This window comes from Myiozetetes cayanensis, unplaced genomic scaffold, assembly GCF_022539395.1.
Source record: "Myiozetetes cayanensis isolate MyiCay16 unplaced genomic scaffold, myiCay2020 scf5-8, whole genome shotgun sequence".
In the NCBI taxonomy this organism is placed as follows: domain Eukaryota; kingdom Metazoa; phylum Chordata; class Aves; order Passeriformes; family Tyrannidae; genus Myiozetetes; species Myiozetetes cayanensis.
The window spans coordinates 103,099,711-103,118,540 of NW_026087742.1; the positions used below are offsets into that span (position 1 = coordinate 103,099,711).

Consider the following 18,830-nt stretch of genomic DNA (forward strand, 5'->3'; position numbering starts at 1 on the left):
ACTTAGATTACAGTTTCTTCTCCAGTGGTCACAAAACCAAATCTAATACATCTTTTTTTTTTTTTTCTTTTTTTCTTCCCTCTTATAAATATAAGCTATCCAGTGCGGTACCTCCAAGGCACACATTTCATTTTTATTAGCTGGGCAGTGTGAGTCATGCTATTAATCGGTAGCAGTAGCAACACATCACCAGACTGTCCTTTGCTGCATAGCCTATATTTAGAAAGGGAATGAGACTGCTGCTGGGTTATATAATGATGCAGCTATTTATAGATCTCCATTATACCTAGAGAGCACTGTCCTGCCATCTGAACTGAGAGCAGCCAGGCTGACAGAGGTGTGATTATAGACTTGGCATATTCCCTACCTTTCCCCCAGACACATTTGCAATTTTGTTTACATGCCATTATTTCTGTTTACCTCTTCTGTGGTACAAGTACATATGAAATCCTGTGTTCAGGCAAAAAAAAACCCCTAACATTTTAGAACCTGTTATTACTTGTGGAAAGGTAAAACAGACAGTCACAATGAAAAAAATACAACCCACTATATTTTTCCTTTCTAGTTGCATGAACTTAGCCAAATGCAGCTGCCTTAAAAATACGCCCATATTTCTAGTAGCGCTGCACTAAAAATTCTCAGATTCTGAGGTTTTTCCACTTTTTTTTCCTTTTTTTTTCTTTCTTTTTTTTTTTTTAATACTGATTTTGGTGGCTACCTGTGGAAAAAGCAATGAAAAACAGATGACTTATTGTTGGGGCTGAACAAGCATAAGGATGGGGGAGGCAAGCATTTGTGTTGGAGGTAGAAATGTGGTTTCTGCTGTATCTAGCATGTCTCACAACAAAATACTGATTCAGTCCTCTACAGCAGTTGGTTCTGATAAAATACATTTTCAGACGAGTAGTTGCAAAGCAGATATTAACAGTTAAAGATGAGCTAAACAAAAAGAGTTCAGGGCACAGTCTCCATGCTTGCACAAGTAAGGCGTTTCAGACATTGGGTGTTCATTTGTAAATTGTCTAGAACTGTAATTTTACTTGTGGAATAGTAAATAGACCAGATTCCTGCCCTGGCCTCTTGGTGCCCACAGCATCCCAAAGAGAAGGCTCAGCCCTGGCTGGAACTGCTGAAGCAATGCAGTCAGCTCACACTGAAGCACAGAGTCATCCCACAGCAGTGTGCTGCCTGTGGGAAAGAAAAAGGCTTTGCTGCTGGTACAAAACTGGGAGGAGTGTCTGGTGCACCAGAGGGTCATGCTGAAATCCAGAGGGACCTCAACAGGTGGGAGAAATGGGCTGTCAGGAACCTTGAGAAGTTTAAAGGAAAGTGTCAAGTCCTCCCTCTGGGGGAGGAACAACCAGCACATGCCAGGGGCCATCTGGCTCAAAAGCATTTTTGCAGAGAAGGTTGAGGGGTTCCTGGTGGACACCAGGTTTGTCAGGAGCCAGCAATTTGCCCTATGTACAAAAAATGTCAACAGCACCATGGGCTGCAATAGGCAGAGCATCACCTGCAGGTCCAGGAAAGTGACTCTGCCCTGGTGAGACACATCTGGACTGATGGGGGTTGAACCTGACCATCTCTGGAGGTGTCCTCACACCTCAGTCTGCATGAAGAACTGGGAAGGCTGTTCTTCAATTGCAGAATCACTACCTTGATCTTTAAAGTCCCTTCCAACACAAGCCTTTCTATGGTTCTATACCTGTCCAACAGGATAGTGTTAGCACTGGGGAGTGAGTGCCAGGCACTGCTCGCTGGAGAAATCCATGTCATCAGAGTGGATCCTCTATGGATCCTCTATGCAAGGAACAGAGAGGGTAAGGTATGTCACCAATGGATCTGTGGGACTTAAAGTGTCAAGAGCAGAGCTACTAAAGGCACCCTGGTTTTCAGTTGCTGTCAAATGCCTGCCTCCAAGAGGGATGCAACACATATTCTGGAGTTGTGCAGCTTCTCTGTTAGTAAAGCAGGCAGATGCTTGTCCTGCTGTGCAATAACTCAGCAGTTAAAGCTCTCCACCAGGCTGTGGGAGATTTGAATTTGTCCCTTTCTCTGCTCCCAGGAATTTATGGCCTTGGGTTGCAAGTAAGGGCTGCTCAGAGCCCTGCTGGTTGAAGCCCAGTGGCACATGAATACTCAGGAGAGACCAGTGACAAGCTGTTGCAGTGGCTAAAAGTAATCAGCTCCTAGATGGAGAAGTTAAATGTGTTTTCTTCCAGCTCCCTGATTTTCCATGCATTTTTTTTCTCTCCCAGGCCATGGAGGTTTGTGCACCAGAGTAGAACACAGGGAACCCCAGAGCGGTAAGTCCAGGTGTGTTTGTGCTGTTGAGTGTAACTGTGCTTGGCAGGGTATGAAGTCCAGCTGCTGCTGTTTAGCTGCTTTGTGCAGGCTGGGTTATGTGGTGCCAGGAGTCGTGACGAGGCAAGCAGCGAACACACCGAGGTCTGTGTCTGTCAGCAAGTGTGCTGATGTCTAATAAGATAAGAACATTTCTCTGTCTCCTTTTCCCTTTTTGGCCTTCCTTTTCTTTTCTTATCTCCCCCTCTTCTCTCATCAGGGTGTTAAATGTGTCTCTTTTAACTCTATTCAGAGACCCAATGTTCACAGAGCTGGCAAAAGTAGGATACCCTTAAAAGGTCAGTCAAAGTTGCTTGAAATTAGCTACTGACTCAACAGGTTTCAGGCAAATATGGACACAGGTACACTCAGTGAAATCACATAAACATCAAGAAAACAGGAACAAAAATAATTCCTTTTAGTATCAAAATAGTTAATGTACCTATAGCACTAGTTAACTAGCATTATGACCTAGTACCTATGCCTAGGAGTTGTGTTTTGCTAGATTTGCAACAGCCCATGTCACCACAGGCCACTGTTTAGAGCAAGCACAATAGTTCCAGCTTATATCATCATGTGCTATTCAAAGTGCTTAAAATACTAACCATCAGATATCAGCCTCTTCGTTGCAATTATAAGCAGCTTGTTTCTGCAAATTGAGATAGGTAATGATACGAAAACTAATGAAATAGCACACATTTTGTTCCTGGCCAGGGTTGCATTTCTCTCAGGCCCCAGGATTTATTAAATTCTCTCTTCCCTTTTTGCTTGTACCTGCAATGCATGCATAAATACCACAAGAGAATTACAATAATAAGAGGGGCATCGTCAATCTGATGGCCATTAAAATATGGTCACTGACCAAATCCCTTAATATACTGACTTACTGCTGTTGGCTTTAAACACACTTTGGAGAGGATTAACTGCAAAGCATGTTAAACCAAGGGCATATCTCTCATCCTCAGCTGCCACAAATGGGATGTAAGTTTTGCATACAGAAGAAAGGAGAAGGATTTTGACAGTTGGAGATGCTTATCTTTCCTTACCACAGGGAAGGCTGGACAAGATGCAGCCTGCCACCTATCCAGGCTGACATTATCTACACATCAGCGAAGGTGCTGAATGTCAGTCTGTGATAGCTGGGGAGCACTTGCTTCCATATGCAGTGGAGCTTGCCACTGCACAACAGCAGCAGATAATGTTTTTTGGAGTGGGGCAGGAGAAGGAAGGCACAAAGCATGCATTCAGTATACACATTATCCTCACAGATTATTTTGATGACTGTTTATTAAAACATGCAACAATATTACAAAGGTCTATGTTAGCTAGAAATCATTATCCATCATATTTTATTCATCCGTTGATATTTAACTTACTCTAACCCTCTTGTTAATATATGGAACTTGATTTACTGGGGCAGGCATTGAATAGTAAAAAACCCCATGTTTTCTAGCTCAATGACAATAGGTCAAACTGCTGTGGAAGGCAAGAACTGAAATGTAACAGCTTTTTAATGTCCTGGAGGTGGCACAAGCCCTAGCTGTCGAGCGACTGCAGAGGGGGTGGGTTCCATTTTGTCGACACTTGATGCATCTTTGAGGTCCAGAATGCCTCTCTGTTTGGAGAAGAAGCTTTTCCAGATCCTACAGAGAGGCTCTCAGAATACAATAATTTAAAAACTATAATACCCTGTCAGAACATTATTTTGGTGTAATATTACTCCATGAACCACGTTTGCATGATGTGCTGTATCTTAACAGTTGTGTCCTCCTGTGGTCTAGGGCACTGCTCATGCTTCTTGGCTGGGGAATCCCTTCACCAGCAAATAATATGTCTTCTCTGTCCTGGTAGTCTCTTGAAACAAGGATGCTTATGCAGAAAACAGTTCTCAGTTTTATTTCCTCACTGTGTAACTGTGAATGTCAGACTCAAGAGATGTGAGGCCAGGTAAGGTGTAATCTCCAAAACTTCCCATTCTGCTGTAGCATAATGAAACACGGGATAGTAATGACACAGGGTAAGGGCAGGTAAGTGGAAACTGAGCTTTCTAGCCTTTGACACTGTCTGTCAATCACCTGGGGAGAAAAACAGACAGACATCACTTCCAGTTACAGGGACTGATGGTGCATTTTGCAGCCACAACTAACCCTCCTCCTCCTTTGCCAAATGAACAAAAAAATTCAAAAAACCCACCTCAAGCCCCACAGTCCAGGGTCAGAAGCTGGATCCTTTTTCCTGTGGGAGTGGTCACCACATCCATCTACTGTACAGGCCTTTCTGTCCCAGGGTTGCCCCATTCATGACTGTGCACAGCAATCACTTTGAAGAGTAAAAGCGCTTTTACCAGCCTCACCAAGCATTTAAGGAGACTAGACCTCATTCAGCTGTGTGCCTCCCTTCTGCAGAGCACAGCCGCTCTGTTTCCATGTGAATGGAGGCATGTACACTCCAGAGGTGAGTAGGAATTTGGTTCTGTTACTATGTTTAAAGTGAAATTCAGAGAATCATTTAAGTTGGAAAAGACCTCTAAGATCATTGAGTCCAACCATTAACCCAGCACTGTCAAGTCCATCACTAGACACATGTCTCTATAAACACTACATCTACACATTTTCTGAACACTTCCAAGGATGGTGATTCCACCACATTGCTGGGCAGCCTGTTCCAATGCTTGATCATGCTTTCAGTGTAAAAATTTTTTCTAATTTCAATACAACCATATTGTCAATGCAGTTAATTGACCCAGGAGATCTACTGACCAGGCCAAATGTTGGTGTCTGTTGTAGGTGAACCCCCTTGACCCTGCTGACTGGACTGAGGAGGGTCAAGGTTCATGTACTTAAATGCAGCAAATAATTATTGAATTATTCTGGTGCTATGTCCTGTCTCCCTCCAGGAGGCTGAGTTCTTCCCTAAGATCCACATCACATCAGTCAGCCCTCTTTGGGTATTTTGGCTGTTCTTGAGTGTCTTAAGTAGCACTAGGATGTCATGCTGGGGAGATGAACTGGATGAACTGGAACCTGATTCCCACTGCTTATAATTAGGATCTGAGCATCTTGTTCACATCTTGACACTTCACATACCATGCTTAGCTTTAGGTTTCACATCCTGCCAGCAAGATCTCACTGCTAATGCTTCCCACTGGCAAACTCTTGGAAACTTCCCTCTCAGACTAGGTTTTTGGCTCCTGGGGTCCTCAGCTGGCTGACACGGCACCTGGACCCTAGAAGTCTCTGAACTCCAGGTTTTAGCTTTGGCTCCCAGAGTTATAGAGTTACAGCAGAAAAAGGGAAAAAACCAAACTCCCACTCTTCATGAGAGCAAGGCTTGAAATGTGGGGCAGGTAGAGATGAATGGGGCAGTGCAAAAGGTGTGGCAGCAAAGTCTCATTGCTTTACTAAGCAGACCTCTTGGCAGACTTGCTTTTCTTTAATCACTGTTGAGTGTATACTTGCTGAAATGTCTACAGATGATCCTTCAAATGTATAAACATTTTTTTTTTGTTTAATAGACACATAGCTAATAAAGTAGCGATTGCTCATTCTTGCTTAAGTGCTGGCAAGAGCTTGAATAGTTGGGAATAGATGGTAAAAAGGTTTTGAGGTCAGGATCCTTAGAGATTTTAAAATAGTTCACCAAGTTTTAAACTAGTTTTAATATGCTGTCTCTCCCTTCCCCTAATTAGTGGGCTTTGTATTTCAGGATCCTGCTGTGCATAAAAGTTGAGCCTTACCTAAAGGAAAATAAAACTGCCCTTTAGCAGATATATTGCTTTTCAAAGCAAATTGGTTTCACTATATTTGGAAGCCCATATGTGCTGAAAAAAATCCTTTGACTGAAAAGAGTTACTCAAAGCCCATCAAATAAATGTACAGTAAATGTTCATGAGCTCAAACCAGGGAGCTGTTCAGTTGAACTGCAGGAGACATAACCCAACTGCATAACATTGTTTTCTCCTTTCCTTCACTTTTTGCTCATTACTGTGTAAAGCAGCTGTTATCTAAGGGTAGAAACAAGTTTTCTGGCTACATCCCTTCTGAGGTATTTACAAAACTGATACAATGCAAATTAAGCAAATTCTGAGGCTTCCCTCAGCTTTTCAGCTAACTGGTTTTAAAGACTCGTGTTATACTGCAGAGCTGATTCATAAGCAGCATGTCCTTTTGTGGCATCTGGTTTGGGACACTCCTTGGGTGCATACCTATGCTTCACATTTTTCTTGAATCTTAGGAGACCCAGGAGAGCACAAGGACAATCCTGGGCTCCTGAGCTTCAGAGAACTGCCAGACAGCTGGACCCTGGTACCACTGATGAGCTCTTGGATCCCTCAATGCAAAATCATTTCCCAGAGCTGCAGCTGTGTGGGTGTCTGCTCTTAACGTCTCAGGGATTAGAAGATAGGCAAGGGCTGAGTTACTATGGGAGTAGGAGAGCTCCCTGAGAGCTGCTTGAATTGTCATGCACTGTGCATCACAGCCTGGGGAGAAGCTGCCCTCCCCTCTCATATAGAGAAGGAGATGGAGAGCCTTTTATTTGGAAGACAGAGAAATGAAGGAGTGTGACTTCTCAGGGGAGAATTCTTAATGATAAAATCTTTACAAGGCAGATCAGGACTGCTCCTTTGCAGAGACAAGGAGCTAGCTTGTGAGCCACACCATATGACAAGAAGGCAACATACCATCTTTCGCCCACATTTTTTCCTGCCTTCAGACTTCTGTACACTGCTCATTGACTGAGAAAGTGAGACACAACACATTCCTCCCTGGCTTCTGGGATAATTTACTGCTGATATCAGGGAAAACTCCCTGCCCTTACAAGTCCATATGCCTCTGAATAATTGCCTCAGGTGCTGAGACAAGCTCTCCTCCCTTGCAGTCCAAAGAGGACTTTCTTACCAGCAAGGTACAGCTGAAGCTGTTTGGCTTTCCTTTCTTAGTTCATCTGGATCTGGTTAGGGACAAATATGGGTGAGCTGACAGCTCTGAGTAGCTCCTGGGAGAAGGAAATCTGAACAAGCTGCAGGGGAGCAGTAATATTTTGTCTTTGCAGGACTGCAGTAGGCAGAGTAAATAAGAATACTGCCCTAGAGGGGTAGTTAAACCTGGGGTAGCTGGGGAGGTTTACCTGTCATAACCATCTGCCTTGCCTCTCTCCTGGAAGCTGCCTCTCCAGCTGAATGATTCATGAACCACCTCAATTTACAGCTTGGCATAGTCACAGGAATTAAAATGAACGTGCACTGGCTTTGATACGTTAATCTGTACAGGCAGCATTGCAGGGACAGATACACATCCCAGTCAGGGAGTGCCTGATACAAGCAGGGGTTCTTGCCTCTCCAAGAAGTGTAAGATGGGTCCTGAAAATTAGAAACCTGTCAGCCTTCCTAGTGCCATCCATGCCAAATATGGTCTTTTCCAACCTGGTTGATTCTGTGACCTTTCTCTAGGACTGAGTACACTCGTAATAACTCTGCACTTGAGCTCAAAACAGAAGAGGACTAAAACTACTTACCTGAATCCATTTGCTGCATTTGTTCACTTTTTAATGATATTCTTCCACCTCTTCAAATATAGTGTTTTCTCAAAAAGAAATTGGATTGTGGGAAATATTTTTACATTATTTGATTCAAGACTTGTTTCCTCAGCAAGACTTGAATGTCTTTTCTGTTTCGTTCTGAAATGTTTTAAGATCCTGAATTGCAAATGTATCCAAATATAATACCTCTAACAGTTTTTCACTAACTCAGCCTGCTTTGCATGTCCCTAGTTTCACACAAGACAGTGCCATGGCTTATAATCACAGTTATCTAGAGGAATGAACAACTATCCTCATCCCTTTCATGTTATCTGAGATGATCTTGGGATAAATTTTGGCTTTTTCTGGCCTAAAGATCTGTACAGCAGAATCAGGGATGGCATGGATGAGCTAAGTTTACATATTCAAAATCTACACTGGGTTTGATCTGCCAGGTATGCCTTGGGTGGGCATTGCTAAATGAATCTAGATTTTTCCTTTCTCGTGTATCTAGTGAGTACCCTCGAAACTTCAAAGGCGTTGTGGGGGGGCAACCTGTGGGGTTTCCTGAGATTTGGAGATCAACTCGGCAGTCTCTAATTACAGTGAACTGAAGAGAGGACAAAAGAGGACTTAAGAACTCTGAAAAAACCCAAAAGTAATAAAAGCTTTCTTTGACAAGTTATGAAGATAAAACCAAATGAACATTAAACCCCAAAGTATTATAAGTGAATTGCATTTATATCCAGGTGTTGTGAATGACTCAAGGACAGATTCACGTCCCATTGCCCTGTTTTCCTTCCTCCTCCTCCTTCCCCCATTCCCACCTCTCTCTGCTCCCCAGACATGCATGCTGTGCCCTCTGCAAGCCAAGTGTGAAATAGCTGCCTTCATTCATGTGTGACCTGCATTAGCCCTCCAGGAGTGTGAAGGGGAGGGAGTTTTTCCTCCAGATTGTTGAATGCACAGGGTCATAGGCAAGATCCATATACAGACAGCAATATTGTCTCATCTTCTGTGTGTGAGGCCCTCGAGTTCCCTCATACAAGTACTCAGAGTTGCCCCATCAGGGCCTCTGAGCTGCATGGATCTGCTGCACTCTAGAGAGAGCTACATAATTTTACAGTGATGGTAAACGCTTCAAGGCTGGGAGAGTTGGAACAGAAATTCCCCAGGGATCACTGATGGCCAGCACCTTCCCTCTGCAGCTCATATTCTCCCATAGCTTGTTCAGGATAAAGCAGAAAAGAACAAATCAACATCTCCCCAGTATAAAATAACAGTCTCTGTTTAGCGTCAGGTGCATGTCTGAACCATCTAAAACGCACCACCTATTTTATTCTTTTATATGCTTCTAGTGCACAATTGCAGTGATTGCGAGGGGAGAGTTATTTCCTGCTTAGGAGTGATTTTTCTAAAAAGAAAGTGGTGGTAGCTCTCCTGTTACCTACTGCTGCTCCCTGGAACACGAGTTTTGCTCATATAAGCCAAATCTTGCAGCGACAGGGAGTCGAAGCAGCCCAACACCACATGTATGAAACTGAAAAAATAAATGGAAATCACAGCTTTGCCTTTATCAGCTTGCAGACAGCTGGATCTTTTTTGTCTCGGACAGCAGAAGAACTCCACCTCTCCCACAATAGATCTGGAGGCTAAGAATAGACACGGCAAGTTCCTCTGATAGGCTTTAGTGGTATTTCTTGAGAAAGAACGGGCAATCACCGGTCCGTCAAGTTAAGAATCTGAGGACAGAAAGAGCCCAGGAAGCACAGGACGAACATATCGACTAACTGCCTTGTTCATCATTTGTTTAGGTGCCATCTGTTGCTGGAAAGGTTTTGCTTTTCTCTCCTCTGCTTGATTGCATCAGCGTGCAATGCTTCCCTTGCTAGTTTCTTCCTCTTCTTCCTCGAAAAAGAAAAGAACAATTAAGTTTAAAGGCATGCTTATCAGGGAGGCAGGGTTGGATTAGTTTACAAAAATAAAATTTCACAGTGCCCTGGAGACAGACATGGCGAAGAGGGGAGCACTTCAACAGCAGGGTTTGTGCAGTGCTGTGAGCATTTGGAGTGTGTTACTTTGACCTCAGGGATCAGCACAAGCCTTCTGCAACAGAGCTTGGAGACTATTGTCACCCCCATGTAGGGCTGCTGTCCTAGATGTTACAGCTAGTTTAAATAAGAAGACTAGTAATGGTTCATTCAGCTGTGGACCACCTAGCTGATAGGAGTTCTGCAATTGGATGAAAAATGTGGAAAAATTTGTATTGTTAAAAAAAATAGCTGATGCTAATTTTCATAGGACTGATTAGGAGCTTATGGAGCACCTTCACACCTGTGCTGTCGAGAGCAGTGTGTAAAGACCAGCTTGTGGCTCCTGTGAAATAGCAGAGGCTACTTCATCTTCTTTTTCACTTGCATAGTGGTGACCACATTTTTGAATAATAAATGAAATTATAGCTTGGGTCCACAAGAGCAAGGTGAGAATGGTGGTTACTCTGCTTTTCCATAGGAACGTTGCCTAGGAAACATCGTCCAGTGGTAGCTGTATGTTAGTAAGGACAGATTAACTTTGTCTGTGAGGAAGCATGACAAGAAAACACTTCTACAAGGAAGGGGTTGCAGGGAGACAAAGCCCCATCCTCCAGCCTGTCCTTGCTCTCCTGGCAGTTAAGGCATATCTCTTGCTAACAGCTAGTGCTGCCAAAGGACCTTGGGATGTTCCTGGCACTGGCTAGCATGCTAATTGCTAAATTTAGGTGATCCAAACTTCTCTTTGTCTTTGGTGCAGCTCGAGAGGTTCATGGCACACATGGACTATAACTGAGATGGACCTTCTTGTGCCATGGTGGGGGCACAGTGACTGAGAATCTGAGGATGGCACTGGCCCTGCTCCAAAATACAATACATACAGAAGTCATCCTCAAAGAAGCACTTTTCTGAGACAGACATCATTAAAGAATGAGAGGTGACAGCATCAGATAGCAATGAAGATCCTGTCAATACCAAGATAGGAAGGGGACAAGAGTATAAAAGCTTTAGGGGAAACAGAGCAGCTCTTAGGAGGGAAGGAAGCAAACCTCACTCTTCCAAAGGTACAAGAGCTGTAATTAAAAGCATACAGAAAACAAAGCACAGCAGCTTGGAAACATGCTAAAGTTGAGGTGATATTATCAGTAAAGAAGGAGATAAGCCACCTTTTGTTCTTTAACAAAAGCTGTCAGAAAGCTACCAGGTGAATAAGGAAATAATTTTCAACATGAGAAAACTTAAAAAAAAAAAAAAGAATTTCTACAAAAACCCAGGGAAAACTTGAACTGATGAATGAAATACTTCAATACAAGCTGAGAATAACTAGATGTCAAAGGTAGCTAAAATTTAGGGGCATGCATAATGCCAGGTACGACATTGATTTCCTGGGAAGACAGGGTCAAGGACCAGGTGACTTGTAATTTCAGAATAAATACTTTTTTCCATCCAACACTGCAATCACTGCAGCATGTCTGCATCTCCCATAAGCACAAATACAATAATTCTCTTCACTGCTCAGAAGCACTCTTTTTTCCCCCTACTTGTTCCTTTTTTTCTATATGTTATAGTTGTACACACATGCAATAGAAGATGAAAGATTGAGGTGCTGTTTAGAAAAACAGGGTCAGAAGTGAAGTTTTTAAATCCCAGGACCTAGGTTTTTTTGTTTGTTTGTGGTTTTTTTGTTTTGTTTTGTTTTGTTCAATCCTTTGCCGTATATCCCAAGGACTTGGGCATCTTCTAGCACTATGTCTGTATTTTGCATTCATACCAAACAGTCACTGCTGGTTGACACGTTCACTGGAATTTTGCTTTGTGCCTTGCCAAGGAAGACATTATCAAGCAGCTAAAGCCACTTCAACAGAAAGACTCCCAAAATCTCCTAGAAATTTGAAAATAGAGACAAAAGAGGCAACCTACTCTCTGTCTTTTCTCCTGGCAGGATTTTGTGTCTTTCATGATCAATTTATCTAACCTACTCTTTACAGTCCTCCAGTGGTGGAACAGTTGGCTGTCCTTTCCACCCAGGAAACATTACCTTATGTTTATCCTAAATTTCTCTTGCTGCTGTTTAAGCTCACTGCTGCTTTTCCTAGCCCTGTTAGGGAGGGGGGGAATTTTTTTTTTTTTTTAATTCTGTATCTTGATCATATAGCCAAAAATAATTATCAACTATCTTTTAATTCTTCTCTTTCTTGAAAAAAAAAAAAAAGCAGCATATTATGGACAGAATCCAGTGCTCAGTGAATTCTCCCAAGAGATCCCACAGGTTTACTGACACATGCTGGATATCAATCACAATAACTCCAGCTAAGTTCTTCCCAGTGTTAAATAGCATAGGGAGATTATGCACCCAGTTACATGGGTTTGTTTAGATATTTTCTCCTGAGTCTAATCCAGCCTTTTCCCTGAAGGAGGGCAAAGATCTTTGATTGCAGCTAGTAGTCACTGGAAGTGTTCTAGTTCAAGGTGAAGTGTTGGGGTTATGCTCCTTGGGATCTCTGCTGATATCAGAGACAAAATCCAGCCAGAGCTTTCTCTGCACTAAAAAAGGTCCTCTTCCAAGGTCACTGATTGCTTCTGCCAAACTCTATCATTCACCCTGAATACAAATGCAAGTGACAGTATGATCTCATGAACTTGTCCTATAATTGCTCCTATTAGTCCAAGATTCTTGACCTCCTGGATTTCAGAGGATGCTTGGATTTTTTTAAAAACTATTTTTGCCATCATTATAATTTCACACCATGGTTCTGGTTATGTTAGGCAGTCAGAGATGATCTTCAGGCCATGGACTCACTTAGCAATGAATGCAGTAGATGCTCTGAGAAGGTGAAGTCTCTAGAGGAGATTTTTTAAAGTGATTCTACCTTCGTACTTACACAACTTGCCCCTGAGCTAATCATGGGAAACAGAGATCCAGCACCTGTGAAGGCTAAAATGAAGACAGAACCTGCAATATGAAGAGTTCTTGTTATCCATATTGGCAGAAATGTCCCCTTCCAGGGAACTTCCTTTCATTCCAGACTCAGTCTTTTCTATAAAGACCTGATTGTATATGTAAATTTCTGGATTATCTGGAAGGTCCTGAAAACATCACAGGAACAAATGGACTCTCCTACATATGTAGACAAATGTCATGGGTGTCAGTGCAGAGTCCTTTGTGCTTGTGAAGGTCATTTAACTTTCAGCAACTACTATACATATGCAGCGTCAGTAGGAATTCCCTTTCTAGGAAAGTATTTTAAAAAAGATCCCTCAAAGAGCTTCATGCAGGTTTTTTGCTGGTATAAACCAATACAGAGCCACTCTAGCAACCATGTTCTTGAGAGTGGTAATGAGGTTTCTCTTCTGTTTCATTCTGAAACTTTACACAAGGTGTCACAGCACCTGATAGAAGTACAAGCTTTTATCAGGCCATGTCTACTTTCCTATAATATCTCTGACAGACTAAGGCTGTTTGCAGCACTTTGACAAGCTCATTTTGGAAGAATGTTCGTCACCTGGCTCTCCCAGTTGCAGAAGCTTCTCCATGTATTGCCTTGCATCTGGTGACGTTTCTAGTCATACAAATTGGCACACCCTGTTTAATCTGTCATTGCTGCTGAAGTGCCATCTTCATAGGTACTCCATTTGTTCACTTTTTATGTAAAGCAAATGGATCATTCAAAACATCATTCATATGTTCACTTTCCCAACACATGCAGGGTGTGCAGATTGCCTGAAAAATGCTCTTCTGACAGCACCTTGCTATTTTTTCCCGCAGAAGAGTTGCATATTACATGACTCATAGACACATGTCTTATAACACCTCTGGAACAGGGGATAAGGAACTCTTCCCTTGTTGCAGACCAGAAAGACCTTTCATGGCCTACAGACTAACACATACTTCAGTGATGTGAGAATGGACATGCTGGGTAAGAAAAAAAAGTCCATTCAGTTCTTTTTGAAAAGATTGTAAGAAATGAGAAATATAATGTGAGGATTTTACATGTTATTTTCTCAGCTTTCAGCAACCCCAGATTTAGGGAAAATAGAAATAAATAGCAAATGCTCAGATGACAGTAATAAGGGTTGGCCTGGAGGAGGGCACAAAAACCAAAAGCAACAGGGTGCAGGTCATTTGTAATGAAGACATAGGCTACATTCAGCCTTTGGGGAGATAGGTTTTCACACTTTTAACAGACAGTAAAATCATATCTGAATAAAACATGGGGAATGTTAGCAGCTGAAAGGCAAAACCCTTTGACTACTAAAGTCTCTTCTGACTGGCTACTACAGACCTGACAGAGGGAGAGGAGCTGTGGATTACTGTTAGCAAAGTTTCTTGAGCAGGCTGAGCTTTGCTGGATTTAGTGCATAAGAACAGCTGTAATGAGCAGAGTGTCTGTCATCCTGTACATATGAAGGAAAGGGGGAGAAAGGGGGAAAGTGTGGTTAGCAGTTGGCATGAATCAGCATAACTCTACTGGCTTTGACAGAGCTCTGATGGAGCCCTCCCAAGTCACTCATGTAGGAAGCAGGGTTAATGACTGAGATTGTATAAAGACATAGCAGAACTTTATTTGGGTAGTTGTATAGACTGATAGTTATAACTTCTATTTTCTGACAAAGAAGGAAGTCATGCATCTGTCAGTTTGTCCAGAGGGGTTACCATCAACTATATATGGGGTCTGACTTTAGGATGTGGAGGATATTGGCTTCAGTGGAGTTCTGCCAAGAGCATTAAATGGCAAACAGAAGCAGCTATAAATTGAGACTGGAGATTTTGTTCAGAATAGAGTGAATGATCCAAGCTGCTTTTCTGCAGTAGACACCGTGACTGGCTTGCTTCTGAAAATCTCAGTACTTTGTGACCTGAGGGTATTGAAACGTAACAACTAAAAGTGATGGGGCAGTTTATCATTTGAATTTGTCTGAATGTGAGGAAAAGTTTCAAACCAGGGTGGAAATCATTCATTCACAAGAGTGAGTGTTGAATTAACTGTTTTATTCTGCTTTTAATAGACAAAAGTGCCATTTATTGATTAGAAAGGAGTATATCACCCTATTACTCCTTGACATTCCGTAACTCCAGGACACTCAACCATTTCTGCATTAACAAGAACATATTGAAGAAATATTCCAAAACAAGACTTTTTGGACTATTTCCCAAAAGCTCCAAATACAATCATAATGTTCTTCAAATTATCATAAGCATTGATTTCTCCTTAATTTTAAATGGGCACACTATGACAGTAAAACATTTTAACTTTACTTGTTCAATAGCAATATTTTAATAGAAAACTCTCTAATTAGCCTGTGTGTTTTCCATTTTCTGCTTAATGGTGATAAATGAGATATAATTCAGGCCAAAGTTAACATCATTGGAGAATTATGCTGAAGGAACCACCCTTTTAAATTTGAACTTAACTAGTTTCTCCTCAATGAGTTGAAACGTATTTCTATCTGATATACTGGGTCATATCTCAAGTAAAGTCACATGCACTGAGTTTCAGGCAGGAAAATGCTAACAGCTTTAATGTTCCCATACTCAGTTTGACAGAGGCAAATAACTGAATTTTTATGGGAAAAGGTTGGATTTGGAGTAAATGTTTGTTTCTGAGTGATAATAAAGGAAAGACTGATGTGATGATCATACTTGATAGTGTTTAGGGAAAATGATGATGCATCTGTCTCTTTGATGGATTCCTATCCTAGCCAAAGCTGGCAATACAGAATCCTGGGAATACTATTGCAATTTTTTTTCTCCGAAAAAATTCTTCAATTCGTCATTGTGAGAAAGATATAACAAAATTAATCAGGCATGTGTGGGAGTACATGTGTGTTATATGTATGTATGAGGGATTGATTTTGGATTTAAAAAGAGGCAAATTACTGACAGACTATAAATTCATTAAAATGAAATTTTAGACCTTTTGCCTGCAAGATGGCTAAAAGTTACTCAACCAGCTATCTAGAGGTGCACCTTGAAACCAGAATTTTTTGGGTCACATGGAGTGGACCATGTCTTACTCTGTTCTGATGTGTCAGACCAAAAAGCCAATGAATTCAGAAATCATCACAGTCACTCCAAGCCATTCATATTGATTTAAAATTTGAAATATTTTAATATTTCCTTTCAGATTCTAGTCGGCTATGGGTTATGGAAGATGGAGGTACTAGAGTTTTTGAAATATCTTCAGACAAGCAAAAACCTGTATGTTTTGGTTAAAACTGTTCTCAGCAAAACCATTAATATTGCTAATTACATCACTACTTTTAGATTTCAGAATTAATAGTTTGATGGAGATAAATGGCAAAAATCACAACACGAGTCTTTTGCTCCAGGCTTTTAAAGATGTCTTTCATAACCACAAAAGTTATCACCTACTTCCACGAGCTGCAGCAGTAATACAGTCTGGGTTCCATTGCACTTACAGTCAAATGCTCTAATATTGAATAGGGTCTGAGAGCAGAGCAAGGCTTTGCATGTCTGGGACATTGGAGCCCTCCAAGCACACCTCTCTACTTTGGCTCCTCTGCTACCTGGTCAGTGGGTGGTGCATGCTGCAGCCTTTTCATCCATGGGGTCATTTAGAGCTTCTCCTCTCTGAGCCAGCCCCCGATTTTCAAGAAATTGCTAACAACACATTTTTTATATGATTGTCCTTATGTTAAATTTGGATACTGTCCCAAGTGTAAAATCTGTTAGAATCAAGTAAATAGATATTTTATGTACTTAAATGCACACAAGAAACTTCTCTCAACAAGCAGGGTAGACAACAGACTGTCTCTTCATGTAGCATCAGGACGTGCATACACCATTTTCTTCCAGCTGAGAGTTAGGGCTGTATCTCTTCCCTGCCAAAGGCTTTGACAGTAGGTGATAAACCCATCAGTGCTAGACAGAGGAAGCTCTGCCTTGGGGACAGTGGAGTGCGTGCCAGCCTTGTAACCTTCGATAACACCTTTCTGAGCCTGTGGTGCTTTTCGAGTTTTGTTTGGGATTCAGGGTTGTAAAACTCCTTCTCCCTGGGCACACCTGCTGCTTAGTGCCTGTGTCTTGTTATTTCAGTTTGCTACTAACCTTTCCTCCCCTCCCCTCCCCTCTTTCTATAAAAGCTATGGAACCTAATCAGCTAATTGGGAAAGAACTGACTATTGTGCTGACTCATGCCCATCAACAGCTCTCTTAACAAACTTGTGAATGGAGGATGAGAATTACTGCTGATGGTCCACAAGAAGCAAAATAACTCTGCTTGATATTCAGATTCACAGCTAAACAGAAGTGGCAGTGAGGACAAAACAAGATACTTCCATTAACTCAACTGATGCAGAGTACTCGTAAAGAAAGAATGCCATTTTAAAGCTACTTCTTAGGCACTAGTAGAATTTAAGCAAAAAATCTGCATACACCTCACTGCAAAATGCTCTCACAAGCCAAAAGGGCATCACTGAATCAGTGTAAATGTCCATTACTTGAGCTTTATCCACCTATTCAGTCACTGTGAAAAGGAGGTGAAAATGACCTGTCTTGCCCTCTACATGGGAAGTGAAATTTCCTCACTTTTAGACCCGAGTTCCCAAAGGAGAAATGAAGTAATGTGATATTCAGAGCAGCAACACTTAACATTTAAGCCTCGTTGAATTCACAGCTGCTGCACTAGGTATCTGGTCTTACACACACCAGGCAACAGGGCTAAGCAGCACTGTGCATGTTCACAGCAGCTGGCAGGCTGTGGGGAACACTGCCTTTCCCGGTTAGCAGAAAAGATTGAAGAATGGAGTTTTCTATGTTTTTTCCCTCAGGGCTAGGTTTTGACTCACTTCAGGTCAACCAGAAAGTACCTGTTAGTCTCTGGGAGGGTGAATATTTATATCTTCTTGCTCATAGTTTTGTTTTCTAAAGACTGAGGTGGTGGAAGTCCTTTCTAGCAGTGACTGGAGACTACCCTGAGCAGCACTGGGATGCTCAGTGTTCAGCCCCACTGCTGGCTAAACAGTCATCCCAGGCGGAAGCAGGGGAGGAAGCAAAGAGAGAGAAAATAACTCTACTGTCAGTAATTTAATGCCTGCCTGCCATTAATATGTTCTCAGAGCAGTGAGGACCTTTCCTCTCATAAGGAGATTGTGGCAAGCATGCCTATTTTGTGTTTATGGATGCAATGTTATGTCAGTGATGAGCTCAGTGTTTTTAGGACTTAATTAGATGTGTATTTGATGTGTAATTTATGATTAGGGGGAAATTTCTGGAGTAGCAAAATGCCAAATATAGAAACTAAAAAGCTTCTGAAAAGGATATTATTTGTTAACTTTGTTATTGTTAAATATATTGACTATGTCTGTCTTCTATTTTTTATTAAGTGTTGTTCCAGGTGAATTAGTATAGCAGAAGGGCCCCATATTCGCATGTTTTCAGATAGGTTCAGATAGGATAGATGTCATATGGAAAGTAACATTATTCCTATTAACTTCAAGGAAATGTAAAAACGAGAAACACCTCCTCACACATGAGATGCTATTAATTAGGTCAGATATAATCTATTGCCTAATGAGATCCTTTGGACTTTGAACATAGCTTCTGTTTTATTCAGAGCTTTAGACTCTCACTTCAGTGTACTAAATACAGATGATTACTATGATGACATAGGACTAAGAGTGTCCCTGTAACACCATCAGTTCCAGAAGACAGTCTGGACTGCATCACATCATTATCATCGCCCCATAAAAGAACAAAACTGAAGTGTTGCAGAGCGCCAAGAACAGTCCTGTGATTGGTTACAATCTGAATTTATACTATTTATTAAATAGGGAATTTTGTAATGGGAAATTAAGTGACAGAAGTTTTCAACATACCTCCTTTTCTTCTTTGGGGTTTTATCTAACATTAAAAAAATTTTTTAATGCTTGTGGGCCTGATTCAAAGACTATTTAAGTCACTGAAAACAATCCCATGTA

At 41.6% G+C, this 18,830-nt stretch overlaps 1 long non-coding RNA gene across 19 annotated transcripts in view; it reads right to left on the minus strand.

Moving 5' to 3' along the window:
• Positions 1 to 3,612: 3,612 nt before the first annotated feature.
• The window catches only part of LOC126648896 (uncharacterized), a 286,520-nt gene continuing 271,302 nt past the window's right edge, over positions 3,613 to 18,830 (minus strand). For 16 of the 19 annotated variants that reach the window (XR_007630907.1, XR_007630921.1, XR_007630923.1 and 13 more), the window contains one exon: positions 3,613 to 9,764. This is a non-coding gene — a long non-coding RNA (uncharacterized LOC126648896). Of the gene's footprint in view, positions 9,769 to 18,830 lie in introns of all 19 variants that reach the window. The other 3 variants (XR_007630916.1, XR_007630912.1, XR_007630913.1) reach the window with 1 other exon arrangement.